The 19,396-nt window shown below is 47.6% G+C and overlaps 1 protein-coding gene across 4 annotated transcripts in view; it reads left to right on the forward strand.

Moving 5' to 3' along the window:
• Window positions 1–10,624: 10,624 nt before the first annotated feature.
• LOC135920537 (solute carrier organic anion transporter family member 74D-like) overlaps window positions 10,625–19,396 on the forward strand; it is a 225,658-nt gene continuing 216,886 nt past the window's right edge. For 2 of the 4 annotated variants that reach the window (XM_065454841.2, XM_065454843.2), the window contains exon 1: window positions 10,625–11,289. The gene's annotated coding sequence lies outside the window, so the exon portion shown is untranslated. The remainder of the gene's footprint in view (window positions 11,290–19,396) is intronic. The other 2 variants (XM_065454844.2, XM_065454845.2) reach the window with 2 other exon arrangements.

Genomic DNA, 19,396 nt, shown 5'->3' on the forward strand with positions numbered 1-19,396 from the left:
AAAGGCTCATTGATGAGTGGCATATAGCCATTGGCTCCTGAGGCGCATCCCTAGTGACACATACGCCCATACATGATACACACCCAATGTTATAAACGAGAAGAAAAGGGGTTAACCGAGGGGCCCGATTTTTATTAATCATATCATGAGAAGCCAACAAACAAGGATGCCAAGCAAAACATAGGGGAAATTACTCGTACTTACTAAGTGAATTAAAGAAATGATACATAATGGCAATGAAAGTGGATGAAAAAACTCCCACGTCTTCGCATTATGCGTGCGATGCTCTAACCAACTGACTTACCGCGGCGCAAGGTTTGTGAGGGGTGGTGCTGGCTAACACTCCCAATGTTAGTTCTAATATTAACACATAAATACCCAAGAAAGTGGATGGGGAAACGGCGCCGCGGTAGCTGAATTGGTTAGAGCATCGCACGCTGTTACGAACAGCCTGCAAGGGTACCGACCTTCAAAATTTTTCTGTTAGCCGCAGCTGCGAGGGTGGTGATCTCCCGAGAAGCGACCTAGGAACCCTTCCCCACCTGCTGCGGCGACTCGTTTTGTAGGGGTGACGATGTGCCGCATCAGCACCGCATCAGACTAAACGCGGTCGGTGGACCAAGTATTGTTAGTGGATTCGCCGTGACCGCCACGGGTTGCTTGGAGCGGGGGAATTCCTGGAAAGAGATATTTTGCAGCTGCGGTCTTACGGGTGCCAGACGTCGTCGGTGAATCAACAGACGCGGCGGCCACTGACTAAGGGGCCAGTTCTTGGATCAAGAGGCGCCTGCTTGGGTTCAAGAGACCCCTGTCTGCAAGAAAACCACTCAACTCGGTGTGTTCAGTGAAACCTCTGCGGAAGTCAGTGTTTAAACCCTCCCCCTCAAAAGCGGGTCGACGACGATGACTTTGGACGCTCCTTTTGGTCGAAGGAGGAACGGGCGTTTTCCCTCACCTAGGGATCTAGGGAGGACAGAGTGTACTTAAGGAGCCGTTGGCGGCTCCTCAGGGTGCATTCCTCTTTCAGTCATGTTAGGCTGATGAACTGTAGCGTTCTCATGTAGATACTGTAAATAAATCCCATATTCCTCCTTCTCGATGAAAATAAGTCTCTCCCTTCAACAACGTCCTCAGCGTGGATAAGTTGGACGATGGCATAGGCCAGCTACCATCTAATTCTTGCCCGACTCCAACCGTAACAACTGGCTGACAGGGGTGAAACGACCGCGCGCGATCTTTACGAGGGCCCTCGTTTCAGCCATCAAAAAGCAGCCGCTCTGTTTCCCACTAGATCAGCTGGACAAGCGCCCACTCGCAGAAAGCAAAATTCTTGGGCATTGGCGTTGCTGGGTTACCGAAGAGAAACCGGATTCTGCGATAAACTGTAAGTGTGCGGCACACTGCATCGCGACGCCAGCTACATTGACACGAGTCGAGCGACACGCCTGCAGATAAAACTCGTGACTCAGTGGTAGCGTCTCCGTCTCACACTCCGGAGACCTTGGTTCGATTCCCACCCAGCCCATCTTGCAAGCTGTTTTTTATTCATGAAGTGCCTGCTGGGATTTATCGCTCATGGCCAACGCCACCAACACCGACGCCGACGACACCGGCTTTTCGGCGACACGAGCTCCTTAACGCTGTCGCGTTAATAAAGGGCACCCGTTGGCTGTCTCGATCCCAGATGCTGCCTGTAGATGGCGTTGCGATGCAGTTTGCCGTTGCTCCGGCTCCCGCTACGTGGAGTATACCACTTTTGTCGGTGCCTGTACCGGACTCCGACTCTGTGTGTGAAACGATGTGGCGCCTTTATTGTGTGGCAGCACCTTCATATTCTGTAGAAGGAACTGTTGGGCTAGTTGGTGTTTGCTTACCGACGTAATGTAGGGCGAAGACAGTTGCACAGAAGAGACGTGTTCTGTGTCTCTTCTGTGTAATTGTGTCTTCGCACAACATTACGTTGGTAAGCGCCTACATAGCCTCCATCCACCCCAGCCCCCCCCCCCTTTTTTTATTATTGTTCATCCATACCTTTTGTACTTCAATCTTTTCTCTTTTATTTGTCGCACCCATATTTCTCTATTAAAGTGGAAAGTTGGGCGAGTTGGTATACATTCACAATGGGAACAGCGTGAACAAGACGACGACGGAGTGTTCTTGAAAAGTTGAAATGCATAACCGACTTATTAACGAGAATTCACTAATAAGTGTTTAACTAGTTACCTTATGGCACGTATTGCATTTGCAAATCCTAGCTGATGAGTTTTCAAGGCAGATCCGGTTGAAACGAATTCTAAGGATGAGACCAGTTTCTGGATAATAATTCCCCAACTTTGCGTAGAAATTCATTGGCGTTCCAGTTACTTTTATGTTTCAGTGCGTAATACGACATTTCGTTAAAAAAGGAACGACAATGCATTTTTACCTCCATTTAGACGGCGCATATCTCGTAAATGGTGTCATCCACACAAATATATTCAAGTGGATGTGCCTTGTAGTTTCACCCGCTATAATTTGTGAATTGCATTATTATTATTATTATTAATATTATTATTATTATTATTATTATTATTATTATTATTATTATTATTATTATTATTATTATTATTATTATTATTATTAAATTATTATTATTATTATTATTATTATTATTATTATTATTATTATTATTATTATTATTATTATTATTATTATTATTTGCATATACTGCCATCTTGCACAGCAAGATATTGCAGGAGTGAGTGCATACATATGTCAATCAATTGAAGAATACATTTGAGTGGCAAAAAGAAAACAAACAATATAAAAAACAATATCAGGAAGAGCTAGTTGATTAATGACCATAGTTAGGTAATAGGTTGGCAAATTCACCACTTGATAACTCGCGCAAAGAGTTGTGTGCCATAAGGTAATTAGATAAACACTTAATGAGTGAATTATTATGAATTCGTTTATTTTGCATTTCAACTTTTCGTGCAAGTAATGTCCGCCTCTTCGAGCAGACCAGCTCGTAGAATAGAATTGTGCTAGCTGCCACAGGTGATCTTTTTTTTTTTTTTTTAATCTGAAAGTGTTCGTCGAAACAACTCTACCTTTGGTAGAGTTTCTATATATATATGCTTAGAGTTACTCTGAGTAACATAGAGTTCCTATATACGCTACCTTTTGATAGAGAGACATGTCTCCAGCTTCTTAACTGGCTGGACGCCGGCCCACTACTACGTGGAAGGGCATGCGCACTCCATAAACCACCTTTCCCGTAGTTCCCGCATGCAGCGGGTCTCCGCGTGCACATGCTTATTTAACTCTATTTATTGTGCCATATGGCGGGGGGGGGGGGGGGGCGCCTGGGTGCAAAAGTCAAGAAATTAACGGAGAAGTCCCACTCATTGGATTTAAGAGGCAGCTTTAGCTCGGGTGCTCCTATCTAAATACATGTAAAAGGAGAATTCGTTTTTCTAGGCAACCACTGCACCAAATTTGACGAGGTTTGCTGCATTTAAAAGAAAAACTTAAAATATAGTGACTGTTGGTTTCGAATTTTCGATTTGGGTCGTCAATTTTTTATAAAAAATTGGGAAAAATCGCAAATTTTCAGAAAACGAAACTATCAATTTACAAGTCCGTAACTCAGCAAGAAAAAATGATATCGCAATTCTGTGAATTGTACCTGATAGCACATCTAAAGCGGACAAAATTGATATGTTACACATGAACCTTTGCAGAACCCTCGTAAACAACGTAACAAATTCACGTAAGATGTAAACTGACATAACAAATTTGTCCGCTTTGAACGGTCTAATGGATGCCATTTACAGAATCGCGATATCTGTTTTTGATGCAGAGCTATTAGTTTGTAAACTTCGTGCTTCTATTTTTTTCAAACGTCTGAATTTTTGAAAATCCTTTTAACAAAATTCAAGCCGTAAATCAAAATTCCACTTGCAACAGTCACTAGAATTTAACTTTTCTCTCAAATGCAACAAATTTCATTAAAATCGGTTCAGGGGTTATCTCAGATCTCAGATCTCAAATACATGTAAAAACGCAAAAACGTTTTTCTGAGATAGCCCCTGGACCGATTTTGATGAAATTTGTTGCATTTGAGAGAGTAAGATAAATTCGAGTGACTGTTGGAAGCAGAATTTTGATTTAGGGCTTGAATTTTGTTAGAAAGATTTTCAAAAATTCAGAAGTTTGAAAAAAATAGAAGCACGAAGTTTACAAACTAATAGCTCTGCATCAAGAACAGATATCGCGGTTCTGTAAACGGCATCCATTAGATCATTCAAAGCGGACAAATATTATATGTCATTTTACGTCTTACGTGAATTTGTTACATTGTTTACGAGGGTTCTGCAAAAGTTGTAATTACATATTAGTGCATTTTTTGAGGTTCATCTGTAACATATCAATTTTGTCCGCTTTAGATGTGCTATCAGATACAATTCACAGAATTGCGATATCATTTTTTCTTGTTGAGTTACAAAGTTGTAAACTTGATAGTTTCGTTTTCTGAAAATTTGCAATTTTTGTCATTTTTTTAATAAAAAATTGACGACTAACTCAAAAATTTGAAACCAACAGTCACTAGATTTTAAGTTTTTCTTTTAAATGCAGCAAACCCAGTCAAATTTGGTGCAGTGGTTGCCTAGAAAAACGAATTCTCCTTTTACATGTATTTAGATAGGAGCACCCGAGCTAAAGCTTCCTCTTAAACCGTTTCAAAACAAGTCGCGCGGCTGCACAACGCTCCTCTGAGGCGCGGAATTACCGCGCGCTGCCGCCAGAGCGCGTTGGTGCGCGGAGACGCATCTTTGAAATTCGAGCGCCGCGGCCTTCCGTTCGAGCAGCAACGACTGGAGCGGCCGTACCCCGAACGTTGTGGCGCGGCGGGATTTCGAAACTTGTCCTATAGCATGCAATGAATGCTCAAATCTTTGTCCTTTCCTCGCGCACATTTCGAGTATCTCTGACGAGCCCCGCGTCTTCAACTTTAGCGCTGGGCACAATTTAATTTTGACGCTAATTTGGAAGCAATTGGGGTGTTAGGCTTTGGGTATGCAAAGGCCGCCCGGGGACGTCCTTTCTAGAACATCCCAACTGTAACTTCCGCGATCTGTGCACGTTAAACGGGAATGTGAAATCCGCACGTAGTACGCCTATCGCAGCGCCGAAAACGCAGTAAGAATCACCCGTGTGATAAGCTTCATGCAAAAGAAAAAGTTCCTTATGTGTTCGTGTCACTCTTGAGTGAACATGTGAAGTTGACATTGATATCGGCTTGCGCGTAAGCCGTGTTCACGCAGTGAAGCGTCACTGTAATTTTTGTTTGACGGCGATTTCAGTTTGTGTCAAATTGCGCCGCTGCCGTCCGCTTCCCGATACCACTGTTACCTGTACCTTCCTACATCACGTTATGGATAATAATCGTCTGTTGCCTTCACAGTCCTTACAGTGAAAATAAATACATGTTAACATGGTAAGGTTAATTTGTCAGGCATGCCTAATTCCAGTGTTTCTGAGCGATAAGATAAACCTTTCGAGTATACATCTTGGTATAATTAAAATTTGGCTCCTTCTGTTATATATATATATATATATATATATATATATATATATATATATATATATATATATATATATATATATATCGGTATACCGTTTCCATGTCAACGGGGCCAGTTGTTTCTCGCGGGCCTCTTAGGCGTTGCGCCCTCCCGCTTACGAACCTGTTAACTCTCGGCATTAATACCTCTCTCATGCCTCCATATTCATGCCTTCGCCATTCATAGCATGTTTCCATTGTTGTTGCCTGTTTCCACCGTGCAGCCGTGCTGGTATTTCTATGCGCGAAACGAAGACGCTTTTAGCTTCCCTCGAAGGCAGTGGCCTGGACCAGACGTTCTAGTTACTTGTTACTGCGTGTGCTTCTATGCGTGTGTACTTTATGTGAATACATCATTTCATGTGTCACTCCGACTACAGCATCATACAGGAGCGCATGACCGGACCAACACTTTTCCAACATCCATTTAAGAATGCTTCTCTCTTTCCATTTGAATCATTATTAATTGTCGTTGCACCTGCGCAGTACTCGCCTGTCTCTTCTCAGTGCTTGTCACGTGTACTCCCTAGGCGCTATAACGCAAAGTGATTCAAAACTGTTTCTATTCCATTTCTGAAATCAGTCCTCCACTATTGGTCAGACATTTTTCGAAGCCACGCGTACTTCGCCTATCGATTGTGCGACGTCACGAAAACCTCGAAAGCTCCCCATTTGATACGACGTGTACACACTTATTATGCACTTTTAGACAGCAAACGAGGGAAACATTTATTTCCGACTCTATACCCTCTTCTCGCCATTATTGCCTTCCGCGATTAGCCAAATGTTTTCGGGCTGCGCGCGCTTCGTCTCCCTGTCATGCGATCCACAAATCCGTGAAAACTCAACACGTCAAGGTGACGTGTTTGCATTAAAGGCACATTAACATGCCGTACAAAAGTGAACTTCTTTTCGGAATAACCGGAGACTGCCCCGTTCCGAAAGTAATAGAAGACGTCAGCTTACCGATCGCCATGGTACTGGCTACTTCGAGCTGCCGGGAAGAACGGATTTATCTGCGTGCAATAAAAAAAAAAAAAATAACGTGGCAGTATAACGTTGTTAAGCCCTTTTGGCACGTATACAGGACATCGCTCTGCCAACTCTTGTTCGCTGAGGATCATTTTTTAACAACATTTTTAGCCTTCCGTAGCACCACTGCCGTGATTTTCAACCAGCAACTGCAAGCTAAGCAAGGGGAAGCGGACCAATCGCAGACGCCGGCGCCACCCTCCACATTCGAAAATAAATATGCGCACTTAAACAAGGATATTATGTTCAATGGCTCAAGAATCGAAACAGTAAGATCATTTAAAACATTAGGAGTACATTTCAGCGACACTATGACATGGAGCGGCCATATTGACTACATTGCGGCAGAGCTCTCTATTGTCATAGAATAACGCATACTAACAAACGGGCTATGCCGACTAGCGTTAAATTACTCTTGTACAATGGCTTATTTTACTCAAGCATAACTGCGAGTCGGCCTAGTTGGAGCATATTCATATTTATACTTTTTGTGTTGCCCCTATTCTTCGTCCCTGTTTGTTTGCGCACAAAAAGTATAAATATGATTATTTTACTCACACCAGAATTATTGTCATTTAGTATGGGGAATCAGGACACAGCGAAACATACAGAAACTCCACATTCTGCAGAAAAAAATATGTTAAGAAATGTTCATGATGTCGCATATGATCATCCATCAGAACCTCTTTTTAAGAAAGGAGATGTAATGCCGATGCGTGGTATATATAATTTCCATTTAATCTCGCACTATAATATGGAAATAAAGGATAACGTTTCTCGACATTCGGATATTGCAATATTGATCAGAAAAAAAAGAGACCCAATACGTGACACGTAGCTTAGACATTGGGCAAGTGTATTCATGCAGAACAAATTATGGTGAACGCAAGTTGAAACACACACTACCAAAAATACTTATTAAATGTCATATGAATGATATAAACGTAATGTCAAAAATACAAATACAGAAATTTATTTCTCAACTCGTTTAGATTCCCTGTGTACTGCTTGTTTTCTAACCTGCTTTTGTATGTAATGTCTTTATTAATTTGCAATGATTATTATGTATCTGGCGGGACTGACAAATGCATGTACGAGGGCGAATCAGAAAGTCATTGCCCCCCCCCTTCTTTTTTTTATTTAGCCAAATTAAGGTTGTGAATGCGAAGTCAACATATCCATTCTCAGCGGTGGACCTTTCTTGGACCGGCCCGGCATTATTTGCCGGTAGCTCCACAACACGGCACTGCTGTCAGTTGTTGGATATGGCGGTTGTGCTTCACACGTCCACAGCGTACGAGCAATGAAGTGTGATTCGTTTTCGACGGAGCAAGTGACGAAAGCCCATCGAAATCCACGGGAAAATGCGGCTCACGTATGGGGAAAGGTGTGTCGATTTCAGAAGTGTGAGGTCGTGGTGTTGTGAGTTCGCGAAAGGTCCTGAAGACTTGCATGACAATGAGCGTTCGGGGAGGCCACATGCGTCGCTGACTGACCACAGGGGCATCTCCACTTTAGTGTTGCGATGGGACAAGTGGGGGTCTGAAGCGGTATGGGGATGTTGTGGAAAAACAGTGTATAGTACGTAGAATATTACGTATATTTGTGATTACCTGTGTGTACCTTATTTTGGCTAATGAAAAAATAGGGGCGAAGACTTTCTGATTCGCCCTCGTATTTTGAGGAGCTTTATTTTATAACTGCCGTTTCGCTTATGCCTCACTTGCCTGCAGTTATTGTTAATTAAGCTTGCTTTTTTTTCAGTATTACTGCCAGATCTACCGCTGATAGCCAACAGAAAAGGAATAAAGAAAAGGAAGTGTGAAACCATAATTTTTCCCTATTGGGGAGTGGAGATCTAATCAAGCCATTTCTCTCTCTCTCTCTCATTACTGTCTGGATGGAACTGAAGTATTGTTACTATTATTATTACGATCGGTTATCTGCTTTCACTGTGCTAGCTCGACCCCCCGAGACCCTCTCCACCTTTGCGGGCTTGTCGCGTCTCGTGTCAGCCCTCAACTATAGATAAGAAAAACCTGTCGAGATAGGTAATGCTATTCGCTTTGGAAGCAAACAAAAGTGACCTCCCCTAAATGAGGAGGGTGATATTGGGTGGTTCAAACAATGCTGCGGGTCACCATCCGATCCTCTCGTCGGCGGTTGCATAAATTTGACGTCAGGAGATTGGAATAAAAAAAATTGATTGGAATAGTTTTACGTTATAGGGCCACTTTTCTCTGCACCGCGCCTCTTGTGCGCTGACGTCATAATGAACGGGAACCAACTCGCCCAATTTTACACCCTATACTATACACCTGTCTCCGTCCTTACCTGCGTTCCCTTGTTCATTTCGTACTTCAGTCCGATATGGCACATACCGCACTCTTAAGTTTTTAGCCATTTTCTAGGGATAGAATAGCGCCAGTAGTGTGGCAAAGCCATCTCGGTGGATTCAGATTGAAAAGGTTTCAAGGTTCCGACGAGCAAACCCATCTGAACCTTAATTGGCTTCGCTGTTCTTGCGAATGCTCTTCCTCGGTAGTGCAACTGTCCCCAGCTCTGTCGTTCCTAATCACGACTTCGAGTTCTTGAATGTGACACTTCGTTAGCACTTCAAAGTACCCTTTCGATTCATGGTACAACCGAACTGCTCCAACGTGTCTAGCACCTTCTCGTTTATTGCACATACACCATTCCAATCTTTCCATCTTGTCTGGAATATTCTTGTCACTTGTTTTTCCACAATGCTTTATTGAACCACACAGTAAAATGACAAGATGCCTGAATTGAGTTCTCATATCGCTTACGCGATATGAGAACTCAATTATTCGCGTAAGCCGCTCCCCACGTATGGTGCCCGCTATGTACACTTTGTTCTGCTTCTGCTGATCCTCATGTTACTTTCCTCCAAAGATTTTGTCCGGTGCTCCAGTTTCGCATGAACACTTGGTCACTTTTTCTGTGGTAATAGTGCCCGAGGAGAAGTATTACTACTGAGCGGAAGAAAGAAGGATTAGTAGAGCTGAATCTCGGCTTGGCCCCACTGTCACCTCGAAGCTTTCATTTTCGCGGATGCAGCATGTAAACATCGGTCCTTGTCCCTCTATGCTTTTCATTGATTAGCCGTATCTAATTCTCTGATCCATTCTTTCTTCCCAAGGTTTGAACAGACTGCCCGTATTGGCAGTGTATTGTAAGCTTTCTCCAAGTCAATGGATCGCAGAACATAGTTGCTTGCTGGCGCGTTCTCGATATATCCCTCCTTTTATGCAGATTGTGCAGAACGTGGGGTTCTGCACATTCACAGTACCGCGGCCCCAAGCGCTAGCGGGTCCCAACGCTTGCGTTCCCCTAATCTAAAGCTCTCTACTCATTCGTTTCGCGGCTGCGTCGGTCCTACCCATTGTCCTACCTGCTCTCCCCTACTTTCTACCACTATGTCCACCTCCTCTCTGGACGGTTGCACGTTGTAGAGAGGTAACGAAGGTAAGAGCATTGTGCACATGTTACGCTGTGTAAAAGTCCAAACGAGCTTCTCGTGTCGCCTTTCCTCTCGCTCGCTCTGAACCACCTCCCGACGAGGCGTGCAAGACAGCAGCAGCAGCAGCGGAAAAGTCGAAGGAGGAGGCAAAGAAAGCGATGCTCCTGTACTTAAATTTAGGTGCAGATTAAAGAACCCCGAGTGCTTGAAATTAATTTGGAGTCCTTCCACTGCGCGTGCCTCGGAATTAGAAGTGCTCATGGGTTGGCAAATGCCAGAATTATTATTATCATTATTATTTGTAACGACCACCAAATGTGCTAATGCGCTCACAGCAGCGCCAGTCGCTTCCGCACCGCCCGACGCTTCGCTCGAGCGCCTGCGCGTTGCGTACCCGCAGACGCCGAAGCGACAGCCGCGACGATCTGCGGCGGCGGATGGCGGCGGCAGGAGGGAGCGTCGGCCCCCAGTTCGGTCGCGCATGCGCCCGGGCCTTGCGACGCTCGCGCTCTCGTGTTGCGACAGTAGCGCCGCCGCACCTCTACCTGGCCGTCTGCCGCGTGCGCCATGATGACATCGGCGCCGGCCGCCGCACTTCAGTTCCTCCGGCAGCAACTCTCGCCGATCACCCCGGCCGCGTACCCCGCGAGCTGCTGCCACCGCCCGCCACGCAGCAACAGGACCCTGCGAGACCTCCCGCGATGAACGGCTGGCTCCTCGCGAACACCAAGCCGGCGTTGCGGCGACCAACGGAGCAGCGCCTCTAGTAGCGACGAGAAAAGCGTCGACGACGACTTCGTTTCGCGCGTGCCTGTGTGCGTGCGTGCGTGCGTGCGGATTATACAATATTACGGGTCCCCGTTCCGCGCGCTGGTGCTGTCTCGACGCGTCTCCCCGTGACACGCGGTGGCTGTTCTTGTTTTTGTGAATTTCTCGCTTATCTGCGCGGGAGAAGCACGCTTGTTTCGCAATTTCGTCATTATTCCGCGCGGCCCCCGACGCGGGCTCCTCTCCCTCTCTCTCTCTCTGGATTTACTGTGCCTCCACACCAACTTGCCACGCATCGTGTGCGCGCAACTGGATACGCGAACTGTGCGTGCGTGCGGCCCAGAGTGGTGAACAACATCTGCGTGCGACACTGGCGACAGCTTTCTCGCCGGTAACGGTAAGCCTGCGATTTGTGTTCGTCTAGTGTTTCTTTTTTTTTTCTCTTGCAAATCGGGCGTGTTCCGGCAATCGGTCTGGTTTAGCCGTCTGGCCTGGTGCGCTGAGCACTGTCGCGCTGGAAAACGTTGTTGCGTGCTGTCGCCACAACGAGATGCATCGTTCGTTCTTTCGAGCTCATATCAACGGGTTACGTTCGGGCCCACAGGTACTACAACCATAGCCAATCACCAGCGCGCGCACCAAACTTGCGACGCTTTATTTATTGCCTTCGCCCGCCCTGCTCTATTTTCACTACTTCTGTGTTCCCTTTCGAGTCACGCCGACACGCCTGCGTGTGTGTGGACTGGCGCGCTGGCTAGCGGCTGCTCTTGCGAGCAGTGTTCACAGCCGACCTTGAAAAATGAGCGTGTCGTCAAGGCCTGCGGCAGGCTCGCCGGCTCCCTTTAAAATAAAGAAGAAGAGAGAAGTTGCCCCAGTCGGCTCCTCTAGGCGGCGTTTTCCATCACGTTTTATTTATTCGGCGAAACGCAGCCAAGTAGTAGACGGTGCTGACTCGTATTCGGGGGGGAATCGCGTTCCCCGCGCCCCATCTCTTGTGTTTTCTTTGGTGTCTCATCGTCGTTCTCAAGGTCTCCACAGGCTCAGGTGAATGAGCGGCCTGTCTCTAAACGGAGGAGCTTACATCCTTCCACGCTTATGTGTCACGTGCGCCGTGCCCCAAAACAATATCGCCGAGGCGGGTGCGGCCAGCAGTGGTCGGTTGGACGAAACATCGGTAGATTTGGACGCGAGCAAAATGTTTCATCGTTTGTGAATTGCGCTTTATTCACTTTTTTCCGTCCCTCCGGCCTTCACTCTTGGCGTGGCTTCGTTTCTTCTTGATATGCGCTTCGCGAGTCTGGTTTTTTGCGTTCCATCTGTCTTGGGGCAACCCTTTGGCCGTTTAATAGACACGATGTAGACGTGCCATTAACCGACGTTCACGTAATGCGAGTGCCGGGAAAGTTACGACGTGAAGAAAAGGAAAAGAAAGTAGGGGGAGAGGGGGGCGGAAGTTGGATTAGATAGACTTCCGTCGGCCGTCTCCCCTCCTCAGTGCTGCTTGCATTTACATTTCCTTTCGCTGCTTTCCCTTGAGACGTTGATTCTCTTAGTTTTTGTTTGTTACTTTCTGTTCCCCCCAGTGGGTGTGCTTGGTAAAGTAAAAGGCCAAGTTATTACATTTTTATCTTTTCGTCTTGGCGTTACGTAACCGCCGGGTGGAGAAGGAAAAGCGGCCAGACCCGTGAAGGCTCATTTTGGTCGTGATTTATTGCCTGTAAAGCTCGCCGGGCATTCTTTCCTGGCGGGACCCGTATGAGACTGATCGCGGTGGACCCGTAGGTCCGTAGGTACGAATTTGCGGAGCGGTTTTTTTTTTTTTCGTTTTTGGCGTGGGTCGTTAATGCTATGCTGCGTGTTTTGCGCCGACTTGTTTGTGTGCCATGGCGGAGGGATAAGTCAGATTTGTTTTCTCTTTATTTCTCTTCGCGCGCTTTCCGGTCGGAAATGCTCGGCTTGTCGGACCCTCCAGCTTGTTCGGCTGAAGAATTGCCGAGCGGCTTGTATCGTACAGCGTGTATGGGCTATAGGGCGTAGCTTTTGTAAACAAGGGTTGGTCGTGACGACTTTCCTTGTACTTGCTCCCATCCTGGCGGACGTATAAGCTTTGTGGCGTTTGTTTCCGCGTAGCTCGGATGAACAAGATGCGATACATGTGCGTTGTTTGCTACATGTGCACACGTATGCTGATATGACTGGAATAAGCCTTTCTGCATCCTTTCCCCCATTGCTTCATTAATTAGGGACGCGACTTTGCACTTTCAACGGTGGAATTTATTTGCGTTGTTTCTACTTTGTGGCGAGAAGCCTACGTGCGCTTCTTGGCCATCGCGAAGCCGTTTTTCTACTGCTACTACTTGTGCGGGGGAGAGTTCTGCAGTGAAGGAAGTCGGCGTGGCTAGCCTTGGTCGCTAATCCCGTTTTCTTTTTCTTCCTTTTCGGCTTTCTTTTTCTTTCTTTCTTTTTTTCGATGTGGCGCGGCTGCAACAGCGGCGCGCTTTGGAAGTAGAGCATGGCGTGGCGGAGTCGAGCAGGGCTAGACGATTGGCGGGGATGGATGAAGGTCAGGGACTTGCGGACAGGCGGCGGCTGGCCGGCCGCTGGCTGCTTCTACCCTCCGCTTACGCGCTCCCCGCTTACTGCCCCGTCTGTCGGCCGGCGGCTGCACTGGTGTCGAGGGGGGGGGGGGAGGGGGGCGGCACAGGTTGCGCAACGCCACACTCCGTACTCACAGTATCTCTAGTACCGTGCAGTGGCTTGGGCGTTAGACTAAACGCTGTGACGCACCCGTCGGTGCGGTAACTTTCGATGTTCATAGAAAGCGCGATCTGGTATGTGTCCTAGCGGAGCTCGCAGAAATGGGATTGAAAGTTGCAGACGACGTTTTGAGTATACTTCTGCTTTCTATAGATGGAGCTGCGACTGGTGGCGTTTGTTTCTTAACTCAGTATAACCGGCTGCTTTTAGGTAGCCTATTTTCTTGTTTGAAGTTAATTAGCAACAACGTCGGCAAGGAAGGATTGATCGTTTCAGCGTGATTAACGATGATCCTTTGCAGCGCTCAATGTGCATCGTCTTCGGAGGCGCGTACTCATATTCACAAAACTTATCTGACATGAGTACTGTCTGCCGATTGGCCATCGTGGCCTATTTTGCCTAGTTACTCTGACTGCTATCATGACTTACTCGCACTATAACGCGATCCAGTGGGGAAACGTTCTTACGTAAGATAGATAAATTTTGTAATGACGGCACAGGAAGAAGGAAAAGGGCGGGGGGTTCTATTATGTTTTGACCGACTTCGATCTCTCTGCACTCAACTACGTTTCGGGTTTCGATAGAGCTTGAAAAGTCCGGTGCGGTAGGCTCCACATCTGGATCGAAAGTGCTCATATGACAGGCTATATAAGGCTATGTGGTTTTTTACATTATCTTTTATTATCACCATGAATGTGCATTGTCTATATCGCTGTATGTGTGTATGTATAAGCTTGTCTTTAAGCCAAGGCCTCTTGTAAACGATTATCGTTGAACCCTGTGTGAATGATGTATTTTCCCTTTTATGAATGTACCCTTTCCTGTCAAAGCCTTCGTTAAGGCTAGCAGTATGTACCAAATAAAGAAATAGATAGGTCGGTCGGTCAATTTAAATGGTGGCAAATGCTTAGAAGAACGGCGTGAACTCCACAATGCAGTTGGCAGTGCCACCTTCGGGTTCACGAAGCATCTTATTGTGACATCACAATACCGTAGAACGTCCGCTGGAGCTTGATATATGACTGTGAGGCACCGGGTTGCATTCTGTGGGAGGAAATGAGCGAATTTTCAACCAGGGAGCTTTCCGAGATCTTGCTGAAAACTACCTGGACTCGTTAGGGAACCTGTACGTACTCTGCGTCATCACGCAGCAAGCCAACAACCTTAGTTGCACGCGGTGGCTCCCTCTCTACTGCGGTTAGTGCGAATTAGTAATAGAGAGAGATGGGGAAGGAGGGTGAAAGCGAAGGTGTAATTTTCGCCGCTAATTAGATCATCATAGAAGAGTGGCACCCGGGAAAACTGGTATATATGGTTGCATCGTGGATAGAAGCGCTAGGAAAGCAAGAAAATGAATACAACACAATAGTGAGACAGCATGCCCTTTTTGTCACTTGTGTAGCGTATTTTTTTTTTCCTCGTGCGGTTGTTTAGGATAAGATCATCTTTCATTTCCCCTGCAGTACGAAGGCCTCTCCCAACGATCTCCAAGTAGTCTTGTCTCGCGTCAACTAACTCCATCCTTTTGCCTTCAATCTTCCTAATGTCATCGCTTCATCGTCTACCGTTATCAGTATAATTTTCCTTCCCTTGGCAATCGACAAACGGCTGCTGCGGTCGTGATTCTCTTAATAATTACCGCGTTCGAGAGACGACGGTTGTGCGCGGCATATTGCTGACTGTTTTCAAGCTGCCATTCCTCAAACGGGGCTGGACGGCTAGCGGAGATCCTACCGCGTCTGTGGATACACGGGGCCTGAGATTTCGAAATTTGTGTTTCGTGCCTTATTTTGCGCAGTATGAGGGATATAGAGCGTATTTATTCAACTCTTTAGGGGTTGCGGAATCCATTCATTAGTAACCCGGGCTACGATGACCTCGGGGGTTTTACGAGGGGAATTATCCAGGGACAAGGCTTGAACATTCGGTTGCCAATCCGCACCGTATTGTTCGCTTTCCGTCTTTGTTGCATCAATCAATCAATCAATCAATCAATCAATCAATCAATCAATCAATCAATCAATCAATCAATCAATCAATCAATCAATCCGCACATTGTGATCGTCCGTCTCCTTTTACACTCTAAGAAAAAAAGGACTAAAAGGGGTAGGGAGGTTAGTCCTTTTGGGGACTAACTGATTTGCCACAACCATTAGTCCTTTTGGGGACGAACTGACATGGGATGAACTGTTACTCCCCATGCGCTTACTCCTTCGGGGACAAACAGTTGCCCCTGCCCGATGGTCCTCAAGGGAGTAACTGTAATTCGGTCCGATGCTCCGCAAAGGTGGAATTAATTAAATTAGGCATTTATACCCTAATAAAAAAAATTAATGAGGTGAAAAAAAAATGTGCCCGAGAGCAGGATTCGAACTCACGTCCTCTCGGCCACAAGGCAGGTACTCCAACCACTTCACCACGCAGCTTGCTTGAGGAGACGGGATATTTAGACAAGGTTAAGTATGGGAACTCAAGTGCGGCAGTATAAAAGTGACTCCGTATTTTGTGCAAGCTATGCAGTGAGAGTCTAACGTTGAATGTATTTTCAACCATAAGCGACTGCGTAAAGAAATCAGCCCGAGTATTTTTAGGGTGACTTAAACTGAGGCACTACGCCATGTATACGTGTAGCGAGCTCAAACGGGGCACCGAAGACGACAGAGAAGGGCAATTTCTCTGTCGCTTAGCGTGTGCCGTTTGAGCTACACATCGCTTCAGTTCGCAACCTCCTTGGAACGGAAGGAACTTAGGTACTGTTGACCAAGAAAATCTAGCCATCTATCAATGACTTGCGCGTTTAATGTGTATCGCCCACTTATGGGGTGCGCACGAAGGGCATGCCTCTTCACATTCAAGTTTTAAGTTTCACGTAATTATCTCACGAAGAGGCAAGGTGCTGCTTTGCATGTAGTTCAATAGACAATGCACGAACTTCGAACATTCACGATTTATAGACAATACCGTTTTCGCCGCATCGCTCCGTGACACGGACGAAAACAGCGAAGTCCCTGGGGAGTAACTGTTGCCGTTCGTCCTCCCATTGCTCTCTTTCCGAGCAGGGACTAAACACTTACTCTCCGAAATTTGCACACGGCACGCACATTCATGTAGTTAGTCCTTTGAGGGACGAAAGCGCCCTTTTTAGGACTAACGGCGCAGTTACTCCCGTTTTCCCCGGGATTTTTCTTAGAGTGTACACTAGGTCAGTAAAAAAATTCAATGACGGTTACGATACTCCCTAAGCGAAATTTGAGTGCAGCTCTATACGTGTTTTCATTTCGCGATATGTTGGCTGGCGCGGACAATCTGTCTCGTGCGGCACGTTCCAGACGGAGCTGAGTGTGGCGCGACTGCCTCGCTAATGGAGAGATCGCGGGAGGCAGCGCGTGGGTGACTCGTGGGCGCGATCAATTCACAGAATCCGCCGCAGACAGACCTCTGCTCATGCAGCACTTTGTTTCCGTACAGACGACGCGTGCCACTCCGGCGCCATATCGTAGCCATCGTCGCCCCACAGCCCGTCTTGCGCGGCACTACGCCTTTCTTCTCACGCTTTCGTTGCACCAAGGACGAGGGTGGCCCTTCGTCGCGGGGAAGTCGTGCCACCAGTGTCAGAGGCGACGACACCCAAGGGACCGCCACGCATCGAGCCTCACTTGCAGCCGCTCGCCATCGCCCCTTGCAGCCAGTATAGCAGTGATCCCCGTCACACACGCTGGTACCGCGGACGAGCGGAGTCCTCCCCACCTCACGGCACCCTGCCCCCCCCCCCCCCACCCCTCGGAAGCGCAGATGAAATCGCCCACGCGGCTGCGGGTGCTGTGGCCGCCGGCAATCCAGCGCATGCGCAGGCCGTGTCACCTCCGCTCCTCCTCCGCTTTCCGCCTCATGTTTCCGCTGCACCCTCCACCTGTTCTTTCCTCCTCTTCTCTTCGCTATGGACTCTCTTTCATCTACCGCTTCGCTCCGCGTTCGCTTTCATTCTTCGCGGCACTCGTTCGCTCGGCTACGCCGACGTCGCTCACCCTCTCCGAAGGAACGGGCGATTAAGAGCTGCGAACTAAAAATCTAGCACTGTGTGCTTGTTGGGTGGCTTATCAGGGATGTGCTATGATTTTTTCGTCTGAGAGGGCGAGCCGTCTGGCTCGGTGGTGCGTCCGTGCCGCCGAGAGAGGGTGGCGTAGCTGTGCAAGCGAACGGAGCTTATCGTGACGCGCCATCCGTCGTGACGCAACCTGTGCGCGTACCGCTCTCCTTCGAGAAAGGAAAGGCGAGGGGCGCAATTAACGCCACCTCTAGGTGGCGTTGGCGCAGTGCGAGTGATGACGGAGGGTGGGGGGGGATGCGCCGGTCGCCAGCCGTGAATGATGGAGACGGACAGACGGCTATCACTTGATAAATGGTGGCGAGCATCCAGCATCACCTCGTCTGCTGCTGTCCGTTAACTCTGGCCGTATTCGTCTTCCTTTCTGGTGGTTGTGGCGGCTTTGTTGTCTAGGTCCCTCCAGGCTGCAAAGCCGCCGCAACCACCAGAAAGCGAGACAAATACGCTCGTGTCATACCATGAAATCACTTCAAATCATTGGTTAGGACAACGAATTTTTCCTCCTCACCCAAAGCTCAAAAAAAGCACAGGCCGTCTTTTATAGACAGTTGCAGACTCGAACGTACATTACACCAACGTTACTAAACTGGATCAACCCAGACCTTTCTACTGAATGCCCAGACTGCGGCCACGAATACAACAACTTCGAACACTTGCTCTGGCTGTGCCCTGCCAATGCGAGCACGGACTTTCGTGACCAGTCCTCCTGGGACTCGGCGCTCAGAAGCACAGAGCTCATCGCTCAGCTCAAGTCTCTCCAGAGGGCCCGGGTCGTCGCCGAAGGACTCTGTCTACCGGCCCCGACCTGGGTGGAACCGCCGCATTGATGTAATTCTTTCTCCTCAGGACCTAAATAAAATTCTCACTCACTCACTCACTCACTCACTCACTCACTCACTCACTCACTCACTCACTCACTCACTCACTCACTCACTCACTCACTCACTCACTCACTCACTCACTCACTCACTCACTCACTCACTCACTCACTCACTCACTCACTCACTCACTCACTCACTCACTCACTCACTCACTCACTCACTCACTCACTCACTCACTCACTCACTCACTCACTCACTCACTCACTCACTCACTCACCTTTGGAGGCTTGGCTACGTTGTTTCAAACGTTTTCATTAAACAAATAAAGGAAACAGGAGGTTTCTTGCCAATGCATCAGGCCTCATGGGAAAAGGGACGGGAAATGGTGACGGTGGTTTATGGGAAGGGATATAATAGGGAGAGAGAGAGAAATAGAAAGAGGGTGGGCGATATGTATATGTTTCCTGGGCCTTGCAGGATCCGTGCCATTTTCCCGTTCCTTCTCCTCCTTCCCAGCACTGCTGACCGATGTTCATGTGATCAGCCGCGCGCTAGACAGTTACCGTGTGGTCACCCAGGACCGTCTAGATGGTCAGAAGGCTTTCCTCTTGTCAACCAGCCGTTCGTCTGAAAACACAACACGCGGTACGCGTCTTCTCTGCAGGACGCTCTACGACAACCGGGCCATACATCTAGTCTCCCGGCTGCATGATTTGTGCTATGGAGGCGTGTGGTGGTTTCTCTCTAGTATATACGCATGCGTCATCGCCTTAGTCGAGTACTTTTCCTCGCGGAGAAATGCGCACGCGCATGTTTACCAT

This window comes from Dermacentor albipictus, chromosome 5 (genome assembly GCF_038994185.2).
Source record: "Dermacentor albipictus isolate Rhodes 1998 colony chromosome 5, USDA_Dalb.pri_finalv2, whole genome shotgun sequence".
Taxonomy (NCBI): domain Eukaryota; kingdom Metazoa; phylum Arthropoda; class Arachnida; order Ixodida; family Ixodidae; genus Dermacentor; species Dermacentor albipictus.